Here is a 9,923-nt window from a genome sequence, read left to right as displayed (position 1 = left end):
ACTCAAAGTTTGTGTAATACAACAGATTAATCATTGAGAAGGTGAAATTATGCTGTTTTGAAAACTATGGCAGGTCAGACTTTCTGCCTAATTATATAAGAAGGTTTATCTAAACATTACAAATTATTTCAAAGACTTATTGGCTGTGAAAAAAGTTAAGGGTATTTCAACTGGCTTGTCTGCAAAGACAGGTGAAATGTAGGGAATCACAGAAAGTCGAGGGGAATATATTTCAATATATACATTGCTATATGGTGAACTAAGCCATAGGCCAGCAACAATGTAGAGGACCTGAACCTTAGAAACTTACAAGTAAGCTGGAATCTTCAAAAGTTCAAATCTTTATAAGTAAAAAGACTTATTAAAATCAATAACCAAGTGTTATAATTGACATCAGAAGATCAAACCAATAAACCCTGAGGACATAGAAAAAAGATAAATAAAGATATGAGCAGAACTTAATACAACAGAAAACGTATAAAATAGAGGTGATTTAGTAAGTACAAAGAATATTCTTTGAAAAGATTTAAAAGACACACTTTGATTATGGAAAACAAAAACATAAGTAAAGAATATAGAGAAAGAGTCAGAACAACGTTATAGCAGAGAATATATGAAATGCCAGTAAATTTGAACATTTCTGTAAAGAGGACCATTTCCTAGCCCCTAAAGTTTACCAAAACTGACACAAGAGGAAATCATTTAAGGTCATCATGTCTGCCCTTGGCCATCTCAGAAAGCCCTGGCCTAAGAATGCAGCATCTGTAGTCCATGGTAACCTGCGGAGAAGGGGCGGGGCTGAGGGAGGTTGGAACACTGCCCTCACTGAGGGAGTGGGTGTGGACATCTCTGCTGTGACTGAACAAAGGACAGTGGAGCCAGGGACCCAGGGCAGGGCCCTCAGAATCCGGCAGGCCCTGTGTTGTGTCCCACGCATTTAGGCCCAGGCCAAAGGGCGCCTTCTTTGTCTGCACAGCTGCCCAAACTCTCACCTTTCCACTCAGGCCGCCCTCTTACTTGAAGTGTGTGTGGAACGTGTCCACGCAGTACTCCTCGCTGCACAACTAACCATAGGTCTGGGCATCGTAGCTTCCTGCCAGGTGACTGACGTTCGCAGGCAGATGGGTCCCAGGGACACACACGGAGTGGCTCCTACCTGGGCCACAGGCCGCCCACTGCCCCTGCCCCAGATTGGGGGCTGCAAACCAGCCCTGTCTGAGTCCCCTGCCTCTAGAGGGAGTATTGGACCAACTCTTCTAGAAAATGGGGTCCTCGCAGGCAACTCATTGGAGGGACACAAATAAATCTTTGCCGACTTTCTGCTGAAACATACGAGCTTTCACACCTAAGCCTCTTATAAGGTCAGCTGTTTAGCTATACATGAGCTCATGATCTAAATTTACACAATAATGAAGAAATCAGCTACAAGGGGAGACAATCAGCAAAAACCATCAATACCAGAATTAGATTCCCAAGGCCATCCATCAGATGTTGGAATAATCAGGTGCAAGGCAGGAAATATACATAAAACTGGAACTGAAACAAGGTACAAGGATGTTTTCAGAGACTGGTAGGATGTTTGAAACATTTTTAAAGTACATGTCATTGATAAAGCTAAGTACTCAAAGGTTGTGTATTACAACAGATTAATCATTGAGAAGTGTGAAATTATGCTGTTTTGAAAAATATGGCAGGTCAGATTTTCTGCCTAATTATATAAGAAGATTTATCTAAAAATTACACTTTATTTCAAAGGCTTATTGGCTGTGAAATAAGTTATGGGTATTTCAAATGGCTTGTCTGCCAAGAAAGGTGAGATGTAGGGAATCACAGACAGTCGAGGGGAAAATATGTCAATATATACATTGCTATATGGTGAACTAAGCCTTAGGCCAGCAACAATGTAGAGGACCTGACCCTTAGAAACTTACAAGTAAGCTGGAATCTTCAAAAGTTCAAATCTTTATAAGGAAAATGATTTATTAAAATGAATAACCAAGTGTTTTAATTGACATCAGAAGATCAAAACAATAAACCCTGAGAACATAGAAAAAAGATAAATAAAGACATGAGCAGAACTTAATACAACAGAAAACGTATAAAATTGAGGTGATTTAGTAAGTCCAAAGAATATTCTTTGAAAAGATTGAAAAGACACACTTTGATTAAGGAAAACAAAAACATAAGGAAAGAATATACAGAAAGAGTCAGGACAATGTTATAGCAGAGAATATATGAAATGCCAGTAAATTTGAACATTTATGTAAAGGGGACCATTTCCTAGCCCCTAAAGTTTACCAAAACTGACACAAGAGGAAATCATTTAAGGTCATCATGTCTGCCCTTGGCCTTCTCAGAACGCCCTGGAATAAGAATGCAGCATCTGTAGTCCATGGTAACCTGCGGAGAAGGGGCGGGGCTGAGGGAGGTTGGAACACTGCCCTCACTGAGGGAGTGGGTGTGGCCATCTCTGCTGTGACTGAACAAAGGACAGTGGAGCCAGGGACCCAGGGCAGGGCCCTCAGAATCCGGCAGGCCCTGTGTTGTGTCACACGCATTTAGGCCCAGGCCAAAGGGCACCTTCTTTGTCTGCACAGCTGCCCAAAGTCTCACCTTTCCACTCAGGCTGCCCTCTTACTTGGAGTGCATGTAGAACGTGTCCGCGCAGTACACCACGCTGCACAGTTAACCATAGGTCTGGGCATCATAGCTTCCTGCCAGGTGACTGAAGTTCGCAGGCAGATGGGTCTCTGGGACACATGCGGAGAGGCTCCTACCTGGGCCATAGGCCGCCCAATGCCCCTGCCCCAATTGCGGGATGCAAACCAGCCCTGTCTGAATCCCCTGCCTCTAGAGGGAGTATTGGACGAACTCTCCTATAAAACGGTGTCCTCGCGGTCAACTCATTGTAGGGACACAAATAAATCTTTGCCGACTTTCTGCTGAAACTTACGAGCTTTCACACCTAAGCCTCTTACAAGGTCAGCTGTTTAGCTATACATAAGCTCATGATCTAAATTTACACAATAAGGAAGAAATCAGCTACAAGGGGAGACAATCAGCAAAAACCATCAATACCAGAATTAGATTCCCAAGGCCATCCATCAGATGTTGGAATAATCAGGTGCAAGGCAGCAAATATACATAAAACTGGAACTGAAACAAGGAACAAGGATGTTTTCAAAGACTGTAGGATCTTTAAACATTTTTAAAGTACATGTCTGTGATAAAGCTAAGTACTCAAAGTTTGTGTAATACAACAGATTAATCATTGAGAAGGTGAAATTATGCTGTTTTGAAAACTATGGCAGGTCAGACTTTCTGCCTAATTATATAAGAAGGTTTACCTAAACATTACAAATTATTTCAAAGACTTATTGGCTGTGAAAAAAGTTAAGGGTATTTCAACTGGCTTGTCTGCAAAGACAGGTGAAATGTAGGGAATCACAGAAAGTCGAGGGGAATATATTTCAATATATACATTGCTATATGGTGAACTAAGCCATAGGCCAGCAACAATGTAGAGGACCTGAACCTTAGAAACTTACAAGTAAGCTGGAATCTTCAAAAGTTCAAATCTTTATAAGTAAAAAGATTTATTAAAATCAATAACCAAGTGTTATAATTGACATCAGAAGATCAAACCAATAAACCCTGAGGACATAGAAAAAAGATAAATAAAGATATGAGCAGAACTTAATACAACAGAAAACGTATAAAATAGAGGTGATTTAGTAAGTCCAAAGAATATTCTTTGAAAAGATTTAAAAGACACACTTTGATTATGGAAAACAAAAACATAAGTAAAGAATATACAGAAAGATTCAGAACAACGTTATAGCAGAGAATATATGAAATGCCTGTAAATTTGAACATTTCTGTAAAGAGGACCATTTAGTAGCCCCTAAAGTTTACCAATACTGACACAAGAGGAAATCATTTAAGGTCATCATGTCTGCCCTTGGCCTTCTCAGAACGCCCTGGCCTCAGAATGCAGCATCTGTATTCCATGGTAACCTGCGGAGAAGGGTCGGGGTGAGGGAGGTTAGAACACAGCCCTCACTGAGGGAGTGGGTGTGGCCATCTCTGCTGTGACTGAACAAAGGGCAGTGGAGCCAGGGACCCAGGGCAGGGCCCTCAGAGCCTGGCAGGCCCAGTGGTGTGTCACAAGCATTGAGGCGCAGGCCAAAGTGTGCCTTCTTTGTCTGCACAGCTGCCCAAACTCTCACTTTCCACTCAGGCCGCCCTCTTACTTGAAGTGTGTGTGGAACGTGTCTGCGCAGTACACCTCGCTGCACAGCTAACCATAGGTCTGGGCATCGTAGCTTCCTGCCAGGTGACTGAAGTTCGCAGGCAGATTGGTCCCGGAGACACACGCGGAGTGGGTCCTACCTTGGCCACAGGCCGCCCACTGCCCCTGCCCCAGATTGGGGGCTGCAAAGCAGCCCTGTCTGAATCACCAGCCTCTAGAGGGAATATTAGACCAACTCTCCTATAAAACGGTGTCCTCGCGGGCAACTCATTGGAGGGACACAAATAAATCTTTGCCGACTTTCTGCTGAAACTTATGAGCGTTCACACATAATCCACTTACAAGGTCAGCTGTTTAGCTAAACATGAGCTCATGATCTAAATTTACACAATAATGAAGAAATCAGCTACAAGGGGAGACAATCAGCAAAAACCATCAATACCAGAATTAGATTCCCAAGGCCATCCATCAGATGTTAGAATAATCAGGTGCAAGGCAGGAAATATACATAAAACTGGAACTGAAACAAGGAACAAGGATGTTTTCAGAGACTGGTAGGAACTTTAAAACATTTTTAAAGTACATGTCATTGATAAAGCTAAGTACTCAAAGGTTGTGTATTACAACAGATTAATCATTGAGAAGAGTGAAATTATGCTGTTTTGAAAACTATGGCAGGTCAGATTTTCTGCCTAATTATATAAGAAGATTTATCTAAAAATTACACATTATTTCAAAGACTTATTGGCTGTGAAATAAGTTAAGGGTAGTTCAAATGGCTTGTCTGCAAAGAAAGGTGAGATGTAGGGAATCACAGAAAGTCGAGGGGAAAATATGTAAATATATACATTGCTCTATGGTGAACTAAGCCTTAGGCCAGCAACAATGTAGAGGACCTGACCCTTAGAAACTTACAAGTAAGCTGGAATATTCAAAAGTTCAAATCTTTATTAGGAATAAGATTTATTAAAATGAATAACCAAGTGTTTTAATTAACATCAGAAGAACAAACCAATAAACCATGAGAACATAGAAAAAAGATAAAGATATGAGCAGAACTTAATACAACAGAAAACGTATAAAATTGAGGTGATTTAGTAAGTCCAAAGAATATTCTTTGAAAAGATTTAAAAGACACACTTTGATTAAGGAAAACAAAAACATAAGTAAAGAATATAGAGAAAGAGTCAGAACAATGTTATAGCAGAGAATATATGAAATGCCAGTAAATTTGAACATTTCTGTAAAGAGGACCATTTCCTGGCCCCTAAAGTTTACCAATACTGACACAAGAGGAAATCATTTAAGGTCATCATGTCTGCCCTTGGCCATCTCAGAAAGCCCTGGCCTAAGAATGCAGCATCTGTAGTCCATGGTAACCTGCGGAGAAGGGGCGGGGCTGAGGGAGGTTGGAACACTGCCCTCACTGAGGGAGTGGGTGTGGCCATCTCTGCTGTGACTGAACAAAGGACAGTGGAGCCAGGGACCCAGGGCAGGGCCCTCAGAATCCGGCAGGCCCTGTGTTGTGTCACACGCATTTAGGCCCAGGCCAAAGGGCGCCTTCTTTGTCTGCACAGCTGCCCAAACTCTCACCTTTCCACTCAGGCCGCCCTCTTACTTGAAGTGTGTGTGGAACGTGTCCACGCAGTACTCCTCGCTGCACAACTAACCATAGGTCTGGGCATCGTAGCTTCCTGCAAGGTGACTGACGTTCGCAGGCAGATGGGTCCCAGGGACACACACGGAGAGGCTCCTACCTGGGCCACAGGCCGCCCACTGCCCCTGCCCCAGATTGGGGGCTGCAAACCAGCCCTGTCTGAGTCCCCTGCCTCTAGAGGGAGTATTGGACCAACTCTTCTAGAAAACGGGGTCCTCGCAGGCAACTCATTGGAGGGACACAAATAAATCTTTGCCGACTTTCTGCTGAAACATACGAGCTTTCACACCTAAGCCTCTTATAAGGTCACCTGTTTAGCTATACATGAGCTCATGATCTAAATTTACACAATAATGAAGAAATCAGCTACAAGGGGAGAAAATCAGCAAAAACCATCAATACCAGAATTAGATTCCCAAGGCCATCCATCAGATGTTGGAATAATCAGGTGCAAGGCAGGAAATATACAGAAAACTGGAACTGAAACAAGGAATAAGGATGTTTTCAGAGACTGGTAGGATCTTTAAAACATTTTTAAAGTACATGTCATTGATAAAGCTAAGTACTCAAAGGTTGTGTATTACAACAGATTAATCATTTTGAAGAGTGAAATTATGCTGTTTTGAAAACTATGGCAGGTCAGATTTTCTGCCTAATTATATAAGAAGATTTATCTAAAAATTACCCATTATTTCAAAGGATTATTGGCTGTGAAATAAGTTAAGGGTATTTCAAATGGCTTGTCTGCCAAGAAAGGTGAGAAGTAGGGAATCACAGAAAGTCGAGGGGAAAATATGTAAATATATACATTGCTCTATGGTGAACTAAGCCTTAGGCCAGCAACAATGTAGAGGACCTGACCCTTAGAAACTTACAAGTAAGCTGAAATCTTCAAAAGTTCCAATCTTTATAAGGAAAAAGATTTATTAACATGAATAACCAAGTGTTTTACTTGACATCAGAAGATCAAAACAATAAACCCTGAGACCATAGAAAAAAGATAAATAAAGATATGAGCAGAACTTAATACAACAGAAAACGTATAAAATTGAGGTGATTTAGTAAGTCCAAAGAATATTCTTTGAAAAGATTTAAAAGACAGAGTTTTTTTAAGGACAACAAAAACATAAGTAAAGAATATACAGAAAGAGTCAGAACAATGTTATAGCAGAGAATATATGAAATGCCAGTAAATTTGAACATTTCTGTAAAGGGGACCCTTTCCTAGCTCCTAACGTTAACCAAAACTGACACAAGAGGAAATCATTTAAGGTCATCATGTCTGCCCTTGGCATTCTCGGAACGCCCTGGCCTAAGAATGCAGCATCTGTAGTCCCTGGTAACCTGCGGAGAGGGGGCGGGGCTGAGGGAGGTTGGAACACTGCCCTCACTGAGGGAGTGGGTGTGGCCATCTCTGCTGTGACTGAACAAATGGCAGTGGATACCGGGACCCAGGGCAGGACCCTCAGATCCCGGCTGGCCCAGTGGGGTGTCACACGTATTTAGGTCCAGGACAAAGGGTGCCTTCTTTGTCTGCACAGCTGCCCAAACTCTCACCTTTCCACTCAGGCCGCCCTGTTACTTGAAGTGTGTGTGCAACGTGTCCACGCAGTACTCCTCGCTGAACAGCTAACCATAAGTCTGGGCATCGTGGCTTCCTGCCAGGTGACTGAAGTTCGCAGGAAGATGGGTCCCAGGGACACACATGGAGAGGCTCATAACTGGGCCACAGGCCGCCCACTGCCCCTGCCCCAGATTGGGGGCCGCAAACCAGCCCTGTCTGAGTCCCCTGCCTCTACAGGGAGTATTGGACCCACTGTTCTAGAAAACGGGGTCCTCGCAGGCAACTCATTGGAGGAACACAAATAAATCTTTGCCGACTTTCTGCTGAAACTTACGAGCTTTCACACCTAAGCCTCTTACAAAGTCAGCTGTTTAGCTATACATGAGCTCATGATCTAAATTTACACAATAATGAAGAAATCAGCTACAAGGGGAGAAAATCAGCAAAAACCATCAATACCAGAATTAGATTCCCAAGGCCATCCATCAGATGTTGGAATAATCAGGTGCAAGGCAGGAAATATACATAAAACTGGAACTGAAACAAGGAATAAGGATGTTTTCAGAGACTGGTAGGATCTTTAAAACATTTTTAAAGTACATGTCATTGATAAAGCTAAGTACTCAAAGGTTGTGTATTACAACAGATTAATCATTGTGAAGAGTGAAATTATGCTGTTTTGAAAACTATGGCAGGTCCGATTTTCTGCCTAATTATATAAGAAGATTTATCTAAAAATTACACTTTATTTCAAAGGCTTATTGGCTGTGAAATAAGTTAAGGGTATTTCAAATGGCTTGTCTGCCAAGAAAGGTGAGAAGTAGGGAATCACAGAAAGTCGAGGGGAAAATATGTAAATATATACATTGCTCTATGGTGAACTAAGCCTTAGGCCAGCAACAATGTAGAGGACCTGACACTTAGAAACTTACAAGTAAGCTGAAATCTTCAAAAGTTCCAATCTTTATAAGGAAAAAGATTTATTAACATGAATAACCAAGTGTTTTACTTGACATCAGAAGATCAAAACAATAAACCCTGAGACCATAGAAAAAAGATAAATAAAGATATGAGCAGAACTTAATACAACAGAAAACGTATAAAATTGACGTGATTTAGTAAGTCCAAAGAATATTCTTTGAAAAGATTTAAAAGACACAGTTTTTTTAAGGACAACAAAAACATAAGTACAGAATATACAGAAAGAGTCAGAACAATGTTATAGCAGAGAATATATGAAATGCCAGTAAATTTGAACATTTCTGTAAAGGGGACCCTTTCCTAGCTCCTAACGTTAACCAAAACTGACACAAGAGGAAATCATTTAAGGTCATCATGTCTGCCCTTGGCATTCTCGGAACGCCCTGGCCTAAGAATGCAGCATCTGTAGTCCCTGGTAACCTGCGGAGAGGGGGCGGGGCTGAGGGAGGTTGGAACACTGCCCTCACTGAGGGAGTGGGTGTGGCCATCTCTGCTGTGACTGAACAAATGGCAGTGGATACCGGGACCCAGGGCAGGACCCTCAGATCCCGGCTGGCCCAGTGGGGTGTCACACGTATTTAGGCCCAGGACAAAGGGTGCCTTCTTTGTCTGCACAGCTGCCCAAACTCTCACCTTTCCACTCAGGCCGCCCTGTTACTTGAAGTGTGTGTGGAACGTGTCCATGCAGTACTCCTCGCTGAACAGCTAACCATAAGTCTGGGCATCGTGGCTTCCTGCCAGGTGACTGAAGTTCGCAGGAAGATGGGTCCCAGGGACACACATGGAGAGGCTCATAACTGGGCCACAGGCCGCCCACTGCCCCTGCCCCAGATTGGGGGCCGCAAACCAGCCCTGTCTGAGTCCCCTGCCTCTACAGGGAGTATTGGACCCACTGTTCTAGAAAATGGGGTCCTCGCAGGCAACTCATTGGAGGAACACAAATAAATCGTTGCCGACTTTCTGCTGAAACTTACGAGCTTTCACACCTAAGCCTCTTACAAAGTCAGCTGTTTAGCTATACATAAGCTCATGATCTAAATTTACACAATAATGAAGAAATCAGCTACAAGGGGAGACAATCAGCAAAAACCATCAATACCAGAATTAGATTCCCAAGGCCATCCATCAGATGTTGGAATAATCAGGTGCAAGGCAGGAAATATACATAAAACTGGAACTGAAACAAGGAACAAGGATGTTTTCAGAGACTGGTAGGATCTTTAAAACATTTTTAAAGTACATGTCATTGATAAAGCTAAGTACTCAAAGGTTGTGTATTACAACAGATTAATCATTGAGAAGAGTGAAATTATGCTGTTTTGAAAACTATGGCAGGTCAGATTTTCTGCCTAATTATGTAAGAAGATTTATCTAAAAATTACACATTATTTCAAAGACTTATTGGCTGTGAAATAAGTTAAGGGTATTTCTAATGGCTTGTCTACAAAGAAAGGTGAGATATAGGGAAT

Source organism: Mesoplodon densirostris, chromosome 6 (assembly GCF_025265405.1).
Source record: "Mesoplodon densirostris isolate mMesDen1 chromosome 6, mMesDen1 primary haplotype, whole genome shotgun sequence".
NCBI classification, from domain to species: Eukaryota; Metazoa; Chordata; class Mammalia; order Artiodactyla; family Ziphiidae; genus Mesoplodon; species Mesoplodon densirostris.
The sequence above is the reverse complement of the archived record's forward strand: the minus strand, read 5'-3'. Positions refer to the sequence as shown.